Source organism: Lolium perenne, chromosome 3, assembly GCF_019359855.2.
Source record: "Lolium perenne isolate Kyuss_39 chromosome 3, Kyuss_2.0, whole genome shotgun sequence".
NCBI classification, from domain to species: Eukaryota; Viridiplantae; Streptophyta; class Magnoliopsida; order Poales; family Poaceae; genus Lolium; species Lolium perenne.
The window spans coordinates 198661847-198685497 of record NC_067246.2 but is presented as its reverse complement, the minus strand read 5'-3'; positions in this window follow the sequence as shown (position 1 = coordinate 198685497).

Here is a 23651-nt window from a genome sequence, read left to right as displayed (position 1 = left end):
AGAAGCATACACGCATGCTTACTTTTTCATATTCATGTTTTAAACTTATTCAAATCTTGGTGAAACCTAGGATTTGACCAAGATTTAAATCCGTATAAAAATTAAAAAACAAAATAAAAAACAAGGTCTTCTTATGTTATATAGTAAGCATTCAATTGAGTTGATAAATAAGGTCTAGACATATTCAAACCAAAAAAATCATGTATCTACCCCTAACCCTAAGCATGTATCTCGTTGTTTGCGCTATGATACAATATCTACCTATGTTACACTAATCTCCTCTCTCCTACTTAATTAGCTGCCACATCAGCAGTTTTGTGGGACCAATGTGTATGATACTAGCTACGATACTAGCACTATCATGTGGGTACCTAAATCTCGAGTCAAAGTTTGACACGAAACCGATGTGGACTTTATTAATGGTGGAAGGGAGTAACAATCATAAGCACATTATTATTATTGATTGAACAACATTTTAGTTGATGTGCCATAAGAAGTTTAGAAACTCCTAGCCCCTGGAGGTGGCGTTTTGGCACACGCGTGCATATGCACCCATTATTGAAAATAATAAAAAACAATTATATAAATGTTAAAAAAATCTGACATAATTTTTTTGGTATACATTGTGACATCCTATGTTCGTTCATAAGTTTTTGTGGAAAAACAACATTTTGTGTGGTGTGTACAAAAAAGGCAAAAAATGTGCTGTACGTAGTCGTGTTACAGCATCAAAATTTGTCTTTCTTACAGGAAAAGTTTAGTTTAGAATTTTTTTGACACTTTGAAATGTGGATTCACGTAATGGATTCCTCTACCTCGACCCCCTTGGATTCCTGAACAGACTTACAGTACTACTAGTAGGGCCTACTATTTTTTATTATTATTACCTACTGCAGCCAAAATTTAATCTCATCGAGCGGTAAAATTCCCCGCCAACGCCCAAATATCTCGCGCCGCAAAGTTTCAGATCTGCGAATATTTTTTCCCCTCAAAAGAAGGACTGCGAAATTCCCTTTTTCTCCTCTATCGCCCAGCTTCGCCCTAGTTTCGCCCGCAAGCCCTCAGAGAAATCGCCCCTCTTACCTACCTCCCACCTTCACGGCCGCCGCACCGGAAAATCACCGCCGCACTTCGCCATTCAAGCTGCCACGGCTTCAAACCTCGAGGCTGCCCTATCCGCTCGATCCGCACCTACTCCGGCGTCCACTGCACCGTATCTCTTTCGCCGACTCTATCGACCACCGCACCTGACCAGCTTCGCCGACACCGACGTCCCCGTGCACTGCACATCATCTGCTTCACCGACCTTCTACTTCGGCCGGCGCGCTGAACACTTCATCGACCGCCCAGCATGTCCTTCTCCGACCCCCCAAGATCTGCTTCCCCGGCACCCACCGCAACAGCAGTCCCCTCGCCGACCTCCACGTCACCCGTAAGAACGCGGAACACGTCTAAACGCCGCCCAGAAATAGGTAACCAGACATCCCTGCGCGTTTTGTTCTGTTAGGAGTATTGCAGCTGACTGTATTTCTGAATTCTTGCTATATTTTTAACTTACAAGTGCTTTCGTTGGTAACCACCTCATCCTTTAGATTTAAACACGACGCATAAGTATTTTTTCCCTGACCTAACCCACCCATTTGCTGAAACTCTACATGGTATCAGAGCCTAGGTTTCCTTCCTGCTAGTGCTAGCCGCCCCAAACAGTACCATACAAGTTCTTCCTTTGACCACAAAAACCACCGTTGAGATGTAGAAATCCCGGCGGCGGGAGGCCGCATCAGGTGCTCTGCGTGGGTTGCGGCTATCACACACAGCGATGTGAGTTGTGTGAGATCGGCGGCTGCTCGCGCGGGGACAAAGAAGAGGGTGAAAATCGTTTTGGTTTAGAAAGGAGAGAAGAGGAAGTTAATCCGTGGCAGAGAGATCTGGATCCGTGCGAGGGGGAGATGTTGGAGGCGTGCGGAGTGGGCCGAGCCTTTGAGCGCAGGGTGGAGCCGGAGGTTGGTGCTGGACGTTGACCAGCGCGAGCCGGTCGATGTGGCCAGGTGCGGTCTGCCAGGTTGGCCAGGGCGCGCAGACGAGGCGCCATCCGAGTGGAAGTGAGGAGAAAATGGAGATGTGAGGCTGTGAGGATATGTTGTGATGGAGTTGATGAGGCTGCGGTTGAGTCGTGATGGAGTTGATGAGGCTGCGGTTTAGTAGTGATGGTGGTGGTTGTGGATATGTCCAGGGGAAAGGCATGCGTGCCTGAGGTGAGACTGGTTGAGGCCTGACCGGGGGATAGGCATGGGTGCTTGAGGAGTGGATGGTTGAGGCAGGAGTTGGCTGGGGGTTTGTGGGAGAGACGGAAGAGGTCAGTGGTCGGGCAGTGGAGAAGAGAGGCTGAGGACATTGAGGCGAGTGTGGATGGTTCTGCGGAACTTGTGTGGTGAGGCAGCCGGGGTTGTTGAGGACGTGTATGGTTAGGAGTTGTGCCTATCCCAGATGGTTGAAGCTGGATGTCTTCGCTGCTGATGAAGAGATGAATCGAGATGACAAGATGATGGAAAGTGCAATGCTGTCATGTATCCTAGGAGTTATGCTGAAAGTTCATTACTCGTCGTTGTCATATGTGTCATGTTGTTGTTGCAAGATGGCCATGGTTGTTTACCCATGATCATCTTGAGGGGGTGTGTTGGACCATGAGTGAGTTTAGTAGTAGCGTTGTAGTAATATTGTATCCAGTGTGAGGCCCATAGAGGCCCATGTCCAGTGGTATTGTAACCCTAACTCAGATGATATAAATACAGAGTGTGGTGGTCTGAGTGATTTAACCCACCCATTCGCTGAAACTCTACAAAATATGAGCCACCAATCATGAACCGTTGAATGCTCTACATGTCCACGATTGACAACAACAAAGCCTTTATTCCCAAACAAGTTGGGGTAGGCTATACAAGTCCACCATTGACACGATTACAATTTCTCACTATTTGGCTGTAGGCTACTGCTCTAGTTACATCATGTTTGATATCTTTCTGCGATCCTGTATTACATGTTTATGTACGTCATAATGCTTCTACTACTGTTTGGTGTCAATTTAATTATAGCAAATCCTTGACTGGTAACTGTTTGTTGTTATTACACGTGCAGCAGGCACATCTTACACTCAGAAACGTAGAGTAAAGCTCGCCTATAATCATGTAAGTACCTGCTGTTTTTTGTATATTGCTTAATGCAAACTTCTATATCTTGGATCCTGTTTCTATTTACAATTGGCCTCTCCTTCATGCAGAGGAGAAACAGTGAGGCACCAGGTTCTTCTGTCCAAGTACCTGATGAGGTCCGTGTGACTCAAAAAAAAGCTCATGTAAGTTCCCTGTTTTTTTTGGAATGTTAATTTACCTCCTGTGCGTAGTTCAATTGCATCATTTTTCTGTATGTTGCACTACCTAAGTTTCCTAATGGAATCTAATAAAATATAAACAATTACCATATGGAACATTGCACACTGCCTTTGACCCATCTGGCATCCGGCATGCCTGGGTATAAGTTACATGATTTGGCTATGTTAAACAAGTCCTGAAATTCTATTATGTTAATTTTTTGCCTGTTGCTTCATTGAGTTTGCCTGTTGTTCCATGGCTAGTGCATGAAGTTTGATAGAAATGATCCTAGCTGAAATGATGCACTTCGTGTTTTTTTATTGCTTTATTCCTAACCTAGCTTCCTATTCTACTTGAAACATGATTGCTTTATTCCTAACCTAGCTTCCTATTCTACTTGAAACATGATTGCTTTATTCCTAACCTAGCTTCCTATTCTACTTGAAACATGATTGCTTTATTCCTAACCTAGCTTCCTATTCTACTTGAAACATTGTGAAAAAAATAGTTATATTACTTGTTTAAATGTCTAGCTTTGTTTTTCTGAGTCCCATTGACATGATGTAGTATATCCATATTCAAATGATCTGGCTATTTATATAATACGCTCCATGTTCAATTGCTTCATTCATTTTCTAGTAATCTACTAGTAAGTAGCACGTGCTTTGCACGTCACGACATATATAATTTTAAAATATATTTCCATATTTTATTTGATGTTGATAATTATTATTTTTTGCTAAAATTACTCACAAAGCCTAAAGTTTGGCTTTTGAAAAACTAATACACCCTAAAAGAAGTAATGGAAGGAGTAATATGTGAGTTCACTACAATTAAGTTTTTTAGTCAGTATGAAATAGAAGTATACCCTAATACGAAAGTGACAAAACTTTTTCATGGACACCCCATTAGGATTATGTATATTTTTGTGATTAGAGTCGAGAATTTTAAGGATCTATCTTACCTTTTGCGGCATGCATATTGCACGGCAAGACTATCTAATTTATATATTTCTACTCCGTACCATATTTTTTGAAATTTAAAATACATTATCCAATATCTATGTATAAATTTACTACCTCAATACTTTTTATGTGACCCACACATGGCCACCGTTAGATTTTATATCAAAACTGGTTTGTCTTGGGAAAAAAAGTTAGACCTTAATATGAGTAAATACGAAATATTAGTACTAAATTAATATATAATATTTTATCAGCCTTGGTTGGTGGACCAATGAACTTCATATCTTCGAGCTTGAAGATGGTTCTTGTAACATAGTAATTGCTATTTGTTTTCCTAGCACAGAATTATATATCAATATCTTCACATAACCATGTACGATGAAGATGATATTTTTCATAACACAGTGCTAATGTAGACGATGGCTTGTGCTTCTATAAACTCCCAAAACAAAAATATTTTCTTGAGTAAAACAAAAGAACGGCTGAGATTAAATGATACATGTTTGGTATTAGGGGTGAGATGGCTGAGATTAAATGATACCATGATACTCTTTCGGGGGATTACACTATTTTAAATTTTGATGGTATATGAAAGCTAAAGCCTTAGATTTTGTTGGCAAGTGAATGTTGTCATTGGCCCTGTTATGGATTTTGCATTTCTATTGCCACTACTTGTACTGACATCTCGCTTCATTCGTGTTTAATTCGGTCCCGTTGGTACTCGAACGCGGGTGGGCTGGCTGTGCACTCGCAAGCCTTGCCACTGAGCTAGCACTCAGTTCTCAGATTAAGCAATGCCTCGTTATGCTTAATTTAAATGTTATGGCACTTCATACAAGCCATACAATTAATTGTTGCATTGACCTTCTACGTTGTCGAAGGCACTATCTGAGTCATGCTTAAATCAATCATACATTATTTTCCTAATTGTATCCAATCCAACATGCACATGTTTTGACTGTATTTGGCTATTTGCTAGATTTCTTCCGTGCAAAGTGACTCGGCTTCGTTATTGGGCACATGATGTCTAGTTGCTTGGTTCATTGTATACATCATCGCCATGATCTAGTTTGGTTTGTTCTAAGAGGCATGTGGCTTAACTGGTTTCTTTGTTATATCTTCCCATGGTTCTTTCAAAATTATGTCAACAGTGATGTTTGTTTGCCGTGTATTGTATTGCATTTTAACTTGTTTTGTCTTAGTTTCAGCCTGCAAACAAAGCTGTAATGTCAGTAGGGACAACCCATTTATCAAGTGTTGCGATCATTTCACAGAGCAACAAAGGATAAAGTGGCATGTGCTCTCATTGGTCCACCGAGTCCAAGACACCAACCGTTCCAGAAGAAATAGATGTAAGAGGCTCTATTTTGGATTGCTTGCTATGTTATATCAGCTCAATGATGCTCTTGAAATTGGAGGTCTTTTATTGCATCATATGATGTTGTAACTTGTTTTATCTAAATTTCAGGCTTCAAATAAAGCTACAAAGCCAGAAGCAAGGGCCAATGCCTCAAGTATTGATGTTTCACAAAGCAGCAGTGAGAGTGCATATTGCTCGCATAGGCCCATGGTATCTATTGCTCAACTTAATCCGGCACAAAGAGATTTGGGGGATGCACTCCAAGAGGCAGTTGATATATTTGGGCGGGAAAACAAAGATACTGATGAAATAATTGCCAACACACGCCAAGAGATACATGAATTGAAAAATAGGCAAACTTTGACAGAAAATGTTCTAAAGAATCTCCTATGCACTTGTCATGGTAAGCCAGTTGTGATGTGTCTGGGAATTGAAGGTGTCTAAATAAACTTTGATTCTGTTGTTCAGTCAAGTGGACTGCTGATGCCAATGCTGTAATTACTTACTGCTCAAAATTTCGTTCAAAATTTTGTGGTCTGTAATAATTGCAAATTTTGTTGTTGTACTAAAATTAGATATGTTCCATGTGGCTGCTGTATTTTGTGTGAAGTAATATCCTGTTGTTGACTTCAATTAAACCATAAATCGGCTGCATGCTAAAAATTTGAATCTGAGCGCACGTGTGAACTGTTTTCTGCTCGTAATGCAATAAAGGTTGTTTCTTCGAAGACTATGAACATGGTAGCCCATTAATAATACCTTAATAATTATGCCTGCTAGCAAGATAGATGGTCCTTATTATAGTCAGGCATGCCAACTTGTATGATTAAAAGTCGTTCCTACACATTAAATCTACCATCTGCATTTTTCTCTGTAATAACTTTTCTTTTTACACAACTCAAAACTTGTCATGCTAATATGAAATTCGAGATGGCAAAACATGGGAAAGATAAAGATATCACCAAAAACTCTTTCCTGCGAAATGCTGGGTTTTGAAGCCCAAGTCCAAGTCTTTCTCTGCTCAAGTTTTGGAGGAACAACTCCAAGTAGAACGAGTTGCAACAGCTATGCTAAGAACAAAAGTTGACATGTTGAGATCGAGATTAGAAGCATGTGATGCCCTACTGCATGAGGCCAATCAAGTTCGTTATAATCTCCCAAAGACTAAGAAAATGACATAGATAATTGGAGATGAACACTACATAGTGAGTACATTGGTCTTGTGAAATGTTTCCTTAGATTATGGCACCTTTCCTACTTTTGTTGGTGGATGCATTTATCTGCGGTTGGGATCAAGTTGGTAGTTGTTCCTGTGGATGTTATATAAATTAATTGCATAGCCTTTTTCAATCAGTTCGAACTTAAATGGTATCATAGCCAAGGTCTCAAGTTTGAATTGTCCAACGTGTGGTTTAATTTAATCTCAGTCGGGCGGCAAAATCTCCCACCAATCCTGAAATATTTCAAATGCATTTTTGAATTGGATTAAGAAGATAGGGACAGAGATCCAGTGCCCCCATGTTCACAGGGCACAACGTGACCTGAGGCTTCCCATCCACCATTCGTTTCAATCCAACGGCAAGGAAAGCAACAACGTGACCCGATTAATTTCTGCTGAACTGAAGAGCTGCAGTGTTCTCTCGAACCTGAAGAAATAGAGAAGGGAACAGAAGATGATTTCGGTCCGAGCGCATCTGGCCGGGCCAAAAATGCGTCTGGTACACGCTCCAGCGGAGCGACGCATAGTGACTGGGCCGTTCATAGCGACGCAAACATGCCTAAATATGCGCCTCAGATCCGTCGCGCGGACGCTGCGTGGACGCGTAAAGTGTCCACTCGCGTCTGGCTGACGTTTCGTTGGGCCCGCCTGGAAGTGACCTAGCGTCGATGCGTCTTCTCAGCGGCGCCGCTTCAGCAGTCCGCAGTCGCGTAAAATGGCGATGCCTCGCGTGGCACGAGCTGTCACCTACCTCTGCGAATGGCGATGCCATGCGTGCTGCGGCCGCCGCGTGCCTCCGACCTATATAAACAGGAGCGCACACATATCATCTCCTCCCACACTAAACAGCGGTGAGTAGGAGGTTGAGCGACATCGGCTAGGGTTTAGTGTGGGAGGAGACGATATGCGCGCACCCCTGTATATATATGTCGGAGGCAGGCGACGGCCGCTGCACGCGTGGCGTCGCCATTCGCAGAGGTAGGTGACGGCGCGCTCCACGCGAGGCATCGCCATTACGCGGCCGCAGACTGCCGAAGCGGCGCCCTAAGAAGACGCATCGACGCTGGGTCACTGCCAAGCGGGCCCGACGAAACGTTCGCCAGACGCGAGCGGACACTTTACGCGTCCACGCATCGTCCGCGCGACGGATCCGAGACGCATATTTGGGCATGTTTGCGTCGCTGCGAACGGCCCAGTCACTATGCGTCGTCCCGCTGGAGTTTGTACCAGACGCATGTTTGGCCCGGCCAGATGCGCTCGGAACCGAAATCATCTTCTGTTCCCTTCTCTATTTGTTCAGGTTCGAGAGAACACAGCAGCTCTTCAGTTCAGCAGAAATTAATCGGGTCACGCTGTTGCTTTCCTTGCCGTTGGATTGAAACGAATGGTGGATGGGAAGCCTCAGGTCACGCTGCGCCCTGTGAACGTGGGGGCACTGGATCTCTGTCCAGAAGATAGATGATGATCATGGTAGTAACCGGTATTTAATGTGATGATGATTTGATTTTGCACTCGGCCATGAACAGAGGTACTAGTACGGTCTCACAATTTTTTATCATTATAGTTGGACCTTAGCCAAATTCAAAATCTCATAGCGGCAAAACTTCCCGCCCACAAAATACAAAATTTCACACGCTTCCAAATTCCCATTCTACCCCTGTGGAGATGACAGCAAAGTCGGTTGGTGGGGGGGTCTGCCCGTCATTTTTTGGATCACCACCTCCCTAGCCCGGAAACCCTCCCAAAAAAAATTCATTTCCCTCAGACCACCCACCGGAACTTCCCAAGTCCCTCTCTCCCACCTCCACGACCACCGCACCGGAACATCCCCGCCTGACTTCCCTGGCCTACCCGAGGCCTCGCGATCCTCGTCTTCCGGCTTCCTGCCGGAGCCGCTTCATCGACGCCGTCATCAACCGGACCGGATCATCCCCTCCGAACCTCGAAACCATATGCTCATCCAGCAGTCTACCGCAGTCGCTTCAGCTGCGGTATCGTCCACCCCACCGGAGCCGCTTCGCCGGATCCGTCGTCCACCGCATCGGATCTTGCTCACCGACACCGCTGTGCATGAACCGGATCTGCTTCACCGGCGCCGTGCATGATCTAAACTCTTCTACTGTCGCTTTTCTATTGCTTGCCTGCAAGTTCTTGTTTAATCTTGGGGGAACCTGTTTGTGCTAACGACGCGCCGTTACGTTTTTGCAGATGAGATGAGTAACCATGAAGTGTAATGGCCGTCTCTCCAACCCCAAGTAGCACATGTTGCGTACTTCATCACCGGATCTATCAACCCCAGGAAGATCTGCTGTGACTCCCACAGAGTGCTTCTCCTAATGTAAGTCCCTTGTTTTAGCGCCATGTTCTGGGTTCAGATGCTTGTTTGTCTGAAGCTCTTTTAGTTCATTCCTAGCTATGACCGTAACACCTTGCTATTTTCTAGTTCATTGCTAACTTTAAGCGATTGAACATTTTGGTTTGCATTCCCTGCTCTGTAGATGTAGCCATCATAACTTCTATCTTGCTCAGTCGTTGTTACAAAAAATTATAGGTATTATAGTAACATCCTGCTATTATTTAGTTCATGGCCAATTTTAAGTAATTGCACATGTTGGTTCGCATTCCCTGCTCTATAGCTTTTGGCATCGTAACTTCTATATTTGGTTTACATTGCCTGCTCTGTAGATCTAGCCATCATAACTTTATCTTGCTCAGTCGTTGTTACAAAAATTATGGCCTGCTACTATGTTGTTTGTGCCAATTTTTTACTCCATGAACATGTTGGCTTGCATTCCCTGTACTACAGGTGATGCCATTGTTTTGTATCTACTTCATTGTAAGCTAACAAAGTAAGGACTTAGTTTGGCATGCTATCACTCTGCTATCTAGCCTGTAGTACAAATAAACTTGTCATATTACTAGATAATAATTTTGCGTGCCATCTTGTTCTTCAAAAGCTGCATTATTGACTTGTTTCTCTGACTTGGCATGACGCTCACATATGGAATGCTGAACATATTGGTTTGCATTCCCTCTTATACAAGTTCACAGGTGATCCCACTATATTCTGTATCTGGTCCATCCTAAGCTCCAGCATTAACTATCCTCTATGTGTTGCTCATTACAAGTTTATATCCCGAAACATCTTGATTTGCATCCCCTTCACTATAAGTTCAGGAGTATTATTTAGTTCACGGCCAAAATGAAGTAATTGCACTTGGCACATGTTGGTTCACATTCCCTCCTCTTTAGCTTTTGCCATCGTAACTTCATCTTGCTCAGTCGTTGTTACAAAATTTATAGCCTGCTACTATGTTTGGTTTACATTCCCTGCTCCGTAGATGTAGCCATCATAACTTCATCTTGCTCGATCGTTGTTACAAAATTTATAGCCTGCTACTATGCTGTTCATGCCAATTTTGTACTCCCGAACATGTTGGTTTGCATGGGACTCGACAAGAGTAAGTCTCTGTTTCATTCTAACATGCTCGTTATATTGGTCGTTGGTATGCGGCATGCACTCTTTGTTTGCTTATTGTGCGCATTACAATGATCTTGTTATAACGACGAAATGATGACTTCCAAATTCTTTGGCAAACAATATTGTAGTGTATTTGCCTTTCCATTGTTGCTGTTTTAACTTGTAATGTCTTTGTTTCAGATATAGGTGCTGCATGGACAACTTAAAAGATTGCCGGATCGCTTCATTGTATTGCTAGGTTTAATTACCATTCAATTTCGCTCGGTTCTGTAATATTTTTTCAAAGCCTTGCAGCTGATGTAATATTTAGTTAGTTTTTATAGTTCTTTCGCGCATTTTTTCTTTGGTGCTTGTGGTAAGTGAGGCTATCCGACAGAAATCAATGCTGCGTAAATATTCTAAGTATCTAAATCACGAATTCCCATCCCTTAAACGGCCCAATTAAGCGAAATCACATATGTGCCGGCCCCCAAAATCCTAAAGCGCCTATTATGCCGGCATATAAACAGCAACTAAACGGGCTGGCCCATTTACTTATTGGGCCAGCCCACTTGATTTATGGTGGACCCCACACACTAATTGGGCCGGCCCACTTACTATAAGGTGGACCCCACAAACTACTGGGCCGGCCCACTAACTAGTTGGGCCAGCCCAATTGCTTTTGTGATGGACCCCACATACTAAATGGGCCGGCCCTTTAAGAGGAAAGTGGGACCCACCTGTGCTTTTGGCCCGGCCCACTATCTTGTTGGGCCGGCCTACTTGCTATATGGTGGACCCTACGTTCTAAATGGGCCGGCCCTTTAACAGGAAGGTGGGACCCACCTGTGCTTTTGGCCCGGCCCACTATCTTGTTGGGCCAGCCCACTTGCTACATGGTGGACCCCACATACTAAATGGGCCGGCCCTTTAACAGGAAAGTGGGACCCACCTGTGTTTTTGGCCCGGCCCACTTGCGTGTTGGGCCGGCCCACTTGCTATATGGTGGACCCCACATACTAAATGGCCGGCCCTTTAACAGGAAAGTGGGTCCCACCTGTGCTTTTGGCCCGGCCCACTATCTTGTTGGGCCGGCCCACTTGCTATATGGTGGACCCCACATACTAAATGGGCCGGCCCTTTAACAGGAAAGTGGGACCCACCTGTGCTTTTGGCCCGGCCCATTTGATCTAATGTGGACCCCACGTACTAAATGGGCCGGCCCGATAGCAGGAAAGTGGGACCCACATGCTAATTGGGCCGGCCCAATAACTTCTTGGGCCTGCCCACTTGCTTTAAGGTGGACCCCACTTGGTAAATGGGCCGGCCCGATAACATGAAAGTGGGTCCCACATGTTTTTGTGGGCCGGCCCTTTTGCCTGTTGACCGGTCAAACGAGTGCATTCGGCCCGGCCCACATGCTTAGTGGGCCGGCCCATTAATGTTTTGACCAGTCAACCTTAGAGGTTAGGCCCGGCCCACGTAACTAATGAACCAGCCCAGCTATATAGTTGACCGGTCAAACTAAGTCAGCTGGCCCGGCCCGCAAACTTAATGGGCCGGCCCGCTTAAGACGTGGCAGGCCTCGTGTGGGCCTACCATCTACCACGGGGTTTCAGCGGTTAACGCCGTTAACTACCAGTTAACGGCGTCTGCCACGTGTCAGTTTGCATAACGTCAGCTGTCAACGGGCTCCCGGAAACACTTCTGCAACGGTCCGATTTTCCGTGGCGGAAGGGCGCCCAAGCGCGACGGACCGGAAAAAACGTGGTAGGACTTTGCCTGACGCAGTTTCGACAACAGAACCCATATCGTCGGGTTAGGCCCATAGGCGACGAAAAACACCCCTTAGCGGACGATTTTGAGACGTTGCCTATCAGAACTTTTCTTGTAGTGAATGACATGGCCAAGATAGACGACTTGAGGAAGCCAAAATTCACATTTAGAGAACTTGGCATAGAGACGATGTTCACGAAGCTTTAGGAGGATGAGGCGAAGATGCTCTTCATGCTCCTCATTGGACTTGGAGTAGACAAGGATATCATCGAGATAGACTACCACAAACTTGTCGAGGTACTCCATGAAAATGTAGTTCATCAACCGAGAGAAAGTGGCAGGAGCATTAGTGAGGCCAAAGGACATGACAGTGTATTCATAGAGGCCATAGCGAGTTTTGAAGGCTGTCTTGGGTACATCCTCCTTGCGGATTTTGATTTGGTGATAACCGCTTCTCAAATCCATCTTAGAGAACACAGTTGCACCCGCAAGTTGATCAAAGAGCTCATTGATGCGAGGAAGAGGATATGTATTCTTGATCGTTTTCTCATTGAGAGGGCGGTAGTCAACCACCAATCGATCAGTTTTATCCTTTTTCTTGACGAAGATTGTAGGACATCCCCATGGAGAAGTGCTTGGCTGAATGAAACCAAGTTTTTGCAACTCATCAAGCTGCTTCTTGAGTTCAGCCAACTCATTTGGACCCATTTTGTAAGGCCGCTTTGTGTTGGGGGGATGACCCCCGGTATGCCAAAGGCATGCCAAACCGGATGGTTTGATCCATCAAGATACCGGTTTAAAATTCTTACCGGAGAACAAAGATAAGAGCTTGGCTAAGTAAAGACAGGCCGGTCTCCCCAGAGGGGTATACCGGAACCGGATGAGGAAGATACTGGAAAGAAGAGCATGTCGGAAAGACTGGTCAAAGATTCTCTTCAGAGCTAGAAGACAAGGATGAGCTAAGCAAAGTGACTTTAATCGGAGCCCTGGCGCCAAAGAGAGGGGTGACGCTGAAAGAAGCTGGAGGACGTCAGCGTCCCTTATTAAAGAAGACCCCGGTGTCATCCATGATTAAATTAGCTTTGTAAAGTAGTTTGTCCAGTCAAAGATGCCATTAGGGTTTCTTGCTCTGTAAGCCACCCTCTCCCCTATATAAGGAGAGGGGGCACACCCGTATTCGGGATGGTCGATCCCTAGACGTTTATGTACGCCAGAAACCTGTAACCATGTTGAGATCAATGAAGCAAGCGATCTAGAGCAGAGTTCTTCCTCTTGTCTTTCTTCTTGCATACCTGCCTTTGGTTGTGTTCCTGAGGAAAGCATCCGGAAGTTCATCCCATCTAATCGCAAACCCTCCCCCGAATCCTCTAGCGCCCATTCGGCCCCAACTTAAGCCATCCCATGGCATCTGCTCGTTCACCACGACGACAGTTAGCGCCCACCGTGGGGCATGAAGTGGCGCTTGCTGGAGTTCACATTCGGGCGGGCATCCTCGACGTCGCCGGCCAGCGTACGGTCTCCGCGTTGGTGCAGCGCATCTACGCCATGGACTTCAACAACGACAACGCGGGCTGCTTCGCCAACGGCGGCATCTTCCCCAAGAACGGCCGCATCATCGAGTTCGGCAGCCACCGCATCTACTTCGGCACCGTCCCTGTGCGCCAGTGCCTCTCGCCGGTACTGGTGGCGCCGGATCCGCCAAGATGGCTACATGCTGGCCGCGCTCCTGGCAGCGTGGAGGTGATGATGGCAGGCGCGGTCGACGCCGGCAAAGAAGCTGCGGAAGAAGGTGCTGGGCGTGCGGTTTCGACCCGTGCGGCCAAGCCACCGCTGGAGCGCGGCGCAGGCGCTGCGGGAGCATCATCCGCACCACCGGAGACACCACTCCAAGCGGCGATGAACGTCCTCGCCACCCCCATCGCGCAGAACATCGATCCGGCAGCGGCTCAGGCGGAGCTGGAGGCGCAGCGCCAGAAGATACTCGAGAGCGGCAAGGACATCGTCAGGGCGCAGCGCGAGCTGAACCTAACCGTACGGGAGTATAACGCTGCCCATGGCTTTGCTTCTGCTAGCGCTCATGCTGCTAGGATACCAGAAAACCGGCTTAAGGCTCGCAATCTGGATCAGGATCTACGCAAAGAAATTGCTGCCAGCAAAAGCATTTCTGCATGTGTGAGCATAGTAGAAAAACCTAAGTACAGTAGCCCGGATAAAACAATAAAAGCTGCTAAAGCTGCTGTGCAACTGTGTGAATCGCTTTCCGGGGACGCTCTGGCAAAACAACAAGAGCGTGTCCGGGAACTTCTTGAAACTATCGAACAGCAAAATGCTGAGCAGCTTGATAAGCTGAACAAGGCTGTGGCTTCAAAATCCGCGCGTTCGACAAGGAATGCCGGTAGCAAGTCCCATGGGCAGGCTTCGTCCCCCCATCCAGACAGAAGAAGGGAAAAAGAAATGAATGCGCAGCAGATGACTGTGTATGATCCGGTTCTTGCCGGAAAACAACAAGCCGGGCAATATGATGCCGGTAGAAAAAGCCAAGGAGCAAACAGAGGCTACGCCAAAAAAGGCTATGCCGGAAACAATCATGCCGGTAGACAAGAAACCGGGCAAAATTATCGGGCTGCAAGGGCGGCGTACCATGAGGAGGAAATAGATCCCCCAAGGTACCGGCAGGCAAGGGCCGCGGTACCGGAATGTTACGATGAAGCTGATTCCACAAGACCGGCAGCATACCGGAACCCGTTGGGGGAACGTCTGGGAGAAAGATACCTACCGGAACGGGATGCGAGGCACCGTCTGGATAGAGTATACTTGTCAGAAATGATCGAGGAAGAAGGTCCCCCGGGCCCAAAGTGTTTTGGCCCGAGGATCATGAAAGAAAAACCACCAGTTCGCAACTTTATGTTGCCCCGTGACACAAAAACATACGATGGCACCACGAAGCCGGAAGACTGGCTCGCGGATTACGTGACCGCGGTATGCGTCGCAGGCGGCGGAGGAACCGTAGCAGGAGGAGGAAACCGGCGTTGGGCCGTGAGAATCATACCATCATTCTTGGTAGGACCGGCAAGAATTTGGCTGAACAACCTGCCGGCAGGAAGTATAAATGGATGGTTGGACTTTGAGGAAGCTTTTGTGAGCAACTTCAGCAGCACCTATCAAAGGCCAAACAGGCCGCAGCAGCTCGCTTTGTGCGTGCAGCGCCCAAATGAAACAGACAGGGATTATCTGGCCCGATGGAACACTACAAGGAACTCCTGTGAAGGGGTGATAGAGGCACAAGCCATTGCTTGGTCTAGCAGTGGATGTAGAAGAGGTTCACCGTTGTGGCAAAAGCTGCAGCGGAACATGCCGACAATGTTGGCAGAGATGATACGTGTGGCGGATAGCTATGCGTTGGGAGACCCAACGCAGCCGACAGTACAACCTGAGCCAGAACAGCAGCGCCAAGAGCAACACCGGGATAACCGGAACAACAAAAGAAGGGAAGATTTTCCGGATCGAAAGTACGGTCCGCAGCAAGCTGCTGCTGTACAAGAAAACTCTGAGGCCAGCGGCAGTCAGAGACAGAGAACCGGATCGCAGCCATGGGCGGGTCCTAAGAAACAGTGGGTAGAAAAGAAACCCTGGGGCCAGAAAAAGAACTAGCAAGAACCCGCGAAGTACACCATGGAAGCTGCCATGGACCAACCTTGCCGGTGGCACACACCGAATCCGGCACACCCATCAAACCATCTGACAAAGGATTGTACCTGGACCAAGTACTTGAGGCAAAAGGGAATGGTGAAAGATGCGCAGCCATCGCAAGATATGCCGCGGCAACAAGAGCTACCACCACCACCACCGCTTACCGGGGCAAACGCCTTACCGGTACAGCCAAACCGGCAGCAATACCAGCAAGTTAACCAGGTGGGAGAAGGCAATGGCCAACCGCCTCCACCGGCACCTTTGGGCCGGAATGTTTACCATGATCCAGATATGTGCTGCGTCGTGTTCGTAACTGAGCCAACCGACAGACAGAGCCTGCATCGCCGTTCTATGGAAGTGAACGCGGTGATGCCGGCAGTACCAAAATACATGCTGTGGTCTGATCAAGAGATCTCGTGGTCATTCAAGGATCACCCTAAGATCATGCCTAACCCGGGTGGCTATGCACTCGTCTTGGACCCAATCATGCAAGGGCCAAACGCTCGAGTCAAGTTCAGCAAGGTGCTGATAGACAATGGGAGCAGCATAAACATCATGTACCGGCACACCATGAACATGCTGGGCATAACAGAAAACATGCTTCAGCCAACGCGTACGACTTTCCATGGAATCGTTCCGAGTCTGTCCTGCGCGCCGGTTGGAAAAGTCCGGGTGGATGTGTCGTTTGGAGGACGTGACAATTGTCGGGTTGAAAATCTTGAGTTTGAGGTGGTGGACTTAGATAGTCCTTACCATGCTTTGCTGGGGAGACCGGCATTGGCTGCTTTCATGGCCTCGACTCACACGGCATATCTCAAGATGAAGATGCCGGCACCTCGTGGACCCTTGACTGTGGTGGGAAACTACAAAGTCTCACTGGAAACAGCTTCCGCCGGATCAAATCTAGCAGAAACGCTGGTGATCGCTGAAGAAAAAAGGAGGATGCAAACTGCAGTTGCACTGGCTCAGTCCTCACAGCTGAGTTTAGCGGCAATGAGTGCAAACCTGGGCACACCGGCATTCAAGCCGACAAAAGAAACAAAGGACATTGTGCTGGACCCGGCTTACCCTGAGCGCACCGTTCGTATCGGTGCCGGCATGAATGAGGCATAGGAAAGCGCGCTCGTCAGCTTCCTCCGTGAGAATCGGAATGTCTTTGCCTGGTCTACAGATGACTTGGTAGGTGTTCCGAGGGAGCTGGCTGAGCACTCATTGAATGTCCGGAAAGATGCAAAGCCGGTAAGGCAGCCGCTGCGCCGATTTGCTGAAGACAGGAGAAAGATCATTGGAGAAGAGGTGACAAAGTTACTGGTTGCCGGTTTCATCGTGGAAGTACTGCACACTGAGTGGCTAGCCAATCCGGTGCTGGTCGAGAAGAAGAAAGAAGAGAACATGGAAGCAAAAGCTCCAAAGGTGTGGCGCATGTGCATCGACTACACCAACTTGAACAAAGCTTGCCCGAAAGACCCTTTCCCTTTACCTCGGATCGATCAAGTGAATGATTCCACTGCAGGATGTGAGCTGTTGTCTTTCTTGGATGCTTATTCCGGTTTCCACCAAATCCCTTTGAAAAAGGAAGATCAAATAAAAACTGCGTTCATTACCCCGCACGGGGCTTATTGCTATGTCACTATGCCTTTTGGTTTGCGCAACGCTGGTGCAACGTACCAGCGCTGTATGCAAAAATGCTTGTTTGACCAAATCGGAAAAAACGTGCAAGTCTATGTGGACGATGTCGTGGTAAAAACCAAGGTAAAAGAAACCTTAATCGACGACCTCCGGCAAACATTTGATAACTTGAGAAGATTCCGGATGAAGCTTAATCCGGCAAAATGTACCTTTGGTGTCCCTACCGGCAAGTTGCTTGGCTTTCTCGTATCAAGCCGGGGCATTGAGGTCAATCCGGTAAAAATCCGGGCAATTGAAAGAATGACTATATCGCGCGATCTCAAAGACGTGCAAAAGTTTACCGGAAGCTTGGCATCGCTAAGCCGGTTCATAAGCAGGTTGGGAGAAAAAGCTCTGCCACTCTACGCTCTCATGAAAAAATCTGATACGTTCGTCTGGACCCCTCAGGCAGATGCAGCGTTTAAAGAGCTAAAAACAATGTTGGCTACAGCACCTATACTGGCTTCACCTCTAGAAAGAGAGCCTATGCTGTTGTATATAGCAGCAACAAACCGGGTTGTGAGTGTAGTAGTTGTGGTTGAAAGAGAAGAGGAAGGAAAAACCGTCCAGAGGCCGGTATACTACCTGAGCGAGGTGCTCTCCCTCTCAAAACAAAACTACCCTCACTTCCAAAAGATGACTTATGGCGTGTACATGGCCGCCACAAAGCTTAAGCATTACTTTGAAGAACACCCCATGAAAGTGGTGAGCGAGGCACCCATTTCCGATATCATGTGCAACAAAGATGCTAGCGGTAGGATTGCAAAGTGGGCAATCCAGATATCACCGTATGTACCGGTGTACGAAAGGAGAGATGCCATAAAATCGCAAGCTTTGGCTGATTTCCTTGTTGATTGGGCGGAGATGCAATACAAGCCGCCAGATCAAAGAATAGAGTACTGGAAGATGCACTTTGACGGATCCAAACTTAAAGAGGGTCTGGGTGCCGGTGTGGTGCTTACTTCACCCAAGGGAGATCATCTTCGGTATGTTTTGCAAGTGCATTTCAGGGCATCAAACAATGTCGCTGAGTACGAGGCTCTGATTCATGGGCTTAAAGTAGCAAAAGAAATCGGTGTGTACCGGATCATTTGCTATGGGGATTCAGATCTTGTGGTGCAACAATGTTCCGGAGATTGGGACGCAAAAGATGCAAACATGGCCTCGTACCGGTTTCACGTACAAAAGATTGCCGGCTTCTTTGAGGGCAGTGATTTCACCATGTACCGCGAGCGGAAAATGAAGCCACGGATGCTTTGTCCAAACTGGGCTCATCTAGGCAAGAAATTCCTCCCGGAATAGCCTTGGAACACTTAAGGGTACCATCGATCAAACCAAGCCCGGAGTCGGAATCAATTTTCGTACCGGAGTCACATATAGTACCCATGGACATCGATGAAGGGAACCCGGGGACTGCACCGGTAAACTCGGGGACTGTTCCGGTAAACTCGGGGACTGCACCGACAAGCTCGGGGACTGCTGCAGCCATACCGGAAGAGACAATGCTGGTGGATAGCATGGAGATAGACGCACCGGTGTTTCTAGTTCGGGAAGCACCATCGTGGGTTAAACCTATTAAGGTATTCCTGATCAACGGCACCTTGCCGGATGACGAAAATGAATCCAGAAGGATCCAGAGGAGGTCCAAAGCATACACCATCATCAATGGCGAGGTGTACAAGAGGAGTGTTACCGGTGTCCTTCAAAGGTGTGTGGAACCGGAAGAAGGAAAAGAAATGCTTGAGGAAATTCACCAAGGAGAATGTGGGCACCACGCTTCATCAAGGGCGCTGGTGGCAAAAGTATTCCGGCATGGGTTCTACTGGCCTACTGCTTTGGAAAACGCTGAGGATTTGGTAAGAAAATGCAATGGGTGCCAGAGGTACGCCAAGCAAAATCATACCCCAGCGTCCGGTTTAAAAACAATACCGCTAACATGGCCGTTTGCTGTTTGGTGCCTTGATATGGTTGGCCCATTCAAAACTGCGAGGAGCAGCATGACTCACATCTTGGTCATGGTGGATAAATTCACCAAGTGGCTAGAAGTGAAACCTATCGCAAAGTGTGATGGGCGTACAGCGGTGAAGTTCTTAAAAGATGTCATTTTGCGGTATGGCTACCCGCATAGCATCATCACAGACAACGGAACCAACTTTGCTCAAGGTGAGTTCAAAAGGTTTTGTGAGGACAACAACATCCGGTTGGATTTGTGTTCAGTGGCACACCCACAAGGCAATGGCCAAGTGGAAAGAACGAATGCTTTGGTACTTTCCGGTATCAAGCCAAGACTCATCGAAGCGGTAGAAAAGTCACCGGGGTGTTGGCTCGATGAGCTACCATCAGTACTATGGAGTGTAAGAACAACTCCAAACCGGTCCACCGGATACACTCCATTCTTCATGGTATACGGAGCAGAAGCGGTCATACCAACCGACATCATCCATGACTCACCAAGGGTACAGCTCTATACCAAGCAAGAGGTCAAAGAGGCCATAGAAAATGATGTGGACTTGCTAGAAGAAGCAAGAGAGTTGGCATTGGCAAGAACAGCCATTTACCAGCAAAACCTCAGACGCTATCATAGCAGGAAGGTTAACCCGAGAGTATTCCGGGAAGGAGATCTGGTGCTACGCCTGGTGCAGCGCACTGAAGGCCGGCATAAGCTTTCACCCCCATGGGAAGGTCCCTTCGTGGTGAGCAAGGCTCTCCACAATGATGCTTATTACTTGATCGATGCACAGGAGTGGAAAAAAGGAAAGGCGGACAGGTCCGGAGAGGAGAGCAAGCGTCCATGGAACGTAGCTCTGTTGCGTCCTTTCTACTCTTGAAGTTGTGGAGTAAGAACTTCCTTTTTGTACCTTATATGCTATGAATAAAAGATGTCGGAACCTCGAGTGAATCTCGGGGACTACCCCTAAAGTTGCATGCAATATGTTTATTTTTTCAGTTCACCGGTTGCTTAGTGAACATTTTTTCTCTCAGGTTTAGTAGCGTGCTAAACCTACCGGAGTCTTCGACTCTGCTGCTGTCCGCAAATCGGCTTCATGGCAAGCAAGATAAACCGGTAGCAATTAAGCACGCGAACTGCGAAAAGAGAGAGTGGGAACAAGCAATCCGGAAAAGCTTAACTAACCCCGGTTAAACCGGTTTTTTGCAAAATTTCAAAGTTATTTCTAAGTTCAAGAAAGTGCTTGTTTGGTAAAAGAACCTTGTGCTCATACGCCAAAGAACGCCCAGAGAAGGCAGGCAGAGCCAAGGCAAAAGAACCAAGTATGCATCGAATTGGATGCGGAAACAATTTTGAAATCCTTGCAGTGCAGGATAAAAGCAAAACAATAAGCAAATATGTTAAGGCAAACATAAGATAATTAACTACCGGTATAACATACCGGCATAAACTGTTGTGCCACAACCAACAAAGGGGAATTTAGAGTTTTACATCACGAACCCCGGCATACCGGGGTAGAATTTAACAAGCAGTGTTTTAAGTCGAACAGGACCAACGAACATGTCACAGGCAAATAAGTAACATCAGGCATTCAAGCAACAGGGGCTTCAGGGGGAGCGTCGCCAGCGCCAGGACCTTCCAGAGGCTCATCATCAGCTCCGGCCTCCTCATCAGCTTCACCTTCCTCCTCGTCGCTGAGATAGTCCTTGACGTCTGGAGGGGGAGGGATGAAGGTGCGCACGTTGGCGTACTCCGCGATGTGGTATGCACGATCCTGCCGCTTAGCGGTGAGGACCGGATCCAGATCGGTTTCGGCTCCTTCGCGCACTCCGGTGAGGGCGTCCAGGTCCAGCTCTGGATACCAGGAGCAGGCGACGCGGAGCGCAGAGTCTGCCCCAGCGCGGGCAGCAGAGCGCTGCCATTCCCGGATCCTTCTGCCGGCACCCTTGAGGCGGTCGCTGATGAGGGAGAAGGTGTCTGGCACCACTTCTCCAGGCCAGAGAGTCCTGAAGAGCTGGGTAGCTACATCAAGAATGTCAGAAAGATTCCGATCAATGGCGCGCATATGGGAGACCCGCGCATTCAGCGCAACCAGATGGTCATAGGGGTCCCATGGCGCACCAAGATTCTCATGGGCCTGGGCAACGCGATGCTCTTCAACCCTCTTCATGGCAAACACCTGGGAGTCCGGGAAGAGACCTACGCGAAGAAGGAAAGAAGCTAAGAAAATGCAACCGGAAGAAACAAGCTTATAAGCAGAAACCGGAAAAGGAAAAAGGAAGAAACTTACGGAAGGCATGTGCATCAGTTTGCATGACTAGCCGGTCATACTCCTTCCGCTCCGCCTCCAGCCGTGCAGCCTTGTCCTCGGCAGCCTTCCGCGCCTTGGCAAGCTGCTCCAGCTCAGCCTGCAACACCGCATTGGAGTTGCCGGCATCCTCCAGCGCTTCGTGCAGCTTGGTCGCCGCATCGGCTTCGGCAGCCTTCAGCGCCTTAGCATGATCAAGTCCGAGCTGGATGAGCTGACCCTTGAGCTCCTGGTAGCTGGTTCTCTGGGCGCTCAGCTCCTCCTGGTGCTGCCGGATAAGCTGGTCTTTTTCCTCTGGAATCCGGAAAGAAAATGTTAGTAAAAGTTGCACCGGTAAAATGAAGAAGGAGCAAGCCAACCGAAAAACAGGAAGTCGTACGTTGGGCGGTGGCGAGCTGCACCTTGAGGGCCTCAATAGAAGCTTCCGGGATGACTGTTAAACAAAAATCATGAGGGTTAAGAGAACGAAAGCTTTCCGGTAAGAAGATGCCGGAGGTACAAAAAGTTTACCTTGGCACTTGTCATGTGCCTCAGCAAGATCCCGGTGCTCCCATAGAAGCTCCTCAAAGAGGACCTTCCGAGCGTCAGCCGTGAGCTGTTCAAGAAAAAGAGATTAGTTAAAGTTTCGCGCTAAGAACAAAGATCTTAACCCGAAACTCGGGGACTGGCTATGCCGGTTTCGCGCGTTTCTAAGATAAGTTTCGCGCTAAGAACAAAGATCTTAACCCGAAACTCGGGGACTGGCTATGCCGGTTTTGCGCGTTTCTAAGATAAGTTTCGCGCTAAGAACAAAGATCTTAACCCGAAACTCGGGGACTGGCTATGCCGGTTTCGCGCGTTTCTAAGTTAAGTTTCGTGCTAAGAGCTACGCTCTCAACACAAAACTCGGGGACTGGGAAGATAGACAAGATTCAGCAAAAAAGAGAGAAACCGGCATGAAGTTAAAGAAAAGATAGAAAAGATCCGGAAGCAGGGAAACCGGTAAAAGTTGAAGAGAGTTGGTGGAACTTACCATCAAGTTGTTCGTGGCGTCATACCACGCGCTATCCAGCTCCTTGACGGCTCGACGAAGCCGCATGAAGTGCTCCTCGGAGGACCGGTCTCCAACAGGGTCAGGCGCCGGCAGCCTGTCCTTGCCCATACCGCGGGTCGCCGGGGACATGTCTGCGGCATTCCACTTCTGAGCGTAGGGCAGCAGATGCCCCAGCTCCCGGCCCTCGCGCTGGAACTCGGTGATCCGACCGAGCAGGCCGGTGGCCTTCTCGCTGGCAGCGCTGGCGGCGCGAGAAACGTGCAGCACCAAGGGCTGCAGACCGCCGGAGGGGGCGCTGGAGGCCGTCGCCTTTCCCTTGATGAGCTTTGAGGCCTTGGGCGGTGGTGGAGTTGGAGTGGCACCAGATGGCTCGGTGCGAGGAGCTTCTGGCGGTGGCGGTGGAGCAGTTTTTGGAGAAGGGGGAGCGCTGGGCGCGTCACCCAAGTTGGAGCTTTCCGGCACGGAAGTTTCCGGCGCGGAAGTCTTCTTCTTCTTTTCAGGAACGGGAGGAACCAGAGGTTCCGCCCGCCCGGCAGCTTCTTCCTCGGCGCCGATGTTGCTGGCGCCGGTGTCTTGGTTTTCAGGAGGGGAGACAAAGTCCTCCTCCGCGCGGTGTTCTGGCGGTGTAGGTGCCGCGCGCCCCGAACTTGAAGTGCCCCCCAAAGGGGAGGCAGAGATGTTGCCGGCACCAGATGGTGCCGGGCTTGAGTGAGGAGGAGGGGTTGAGGTCCTCGCGGTACCTTCAGAGCCCTCAGGCCTTGGGCCAAGCTTGAGCGCAGGGCTGAGCGAAAGAAAAAGAAAAGAGTTGGAAAAAAGCAACCGGCAAAAGAACTTGGTAAAAAGAAACAAGCAAGAA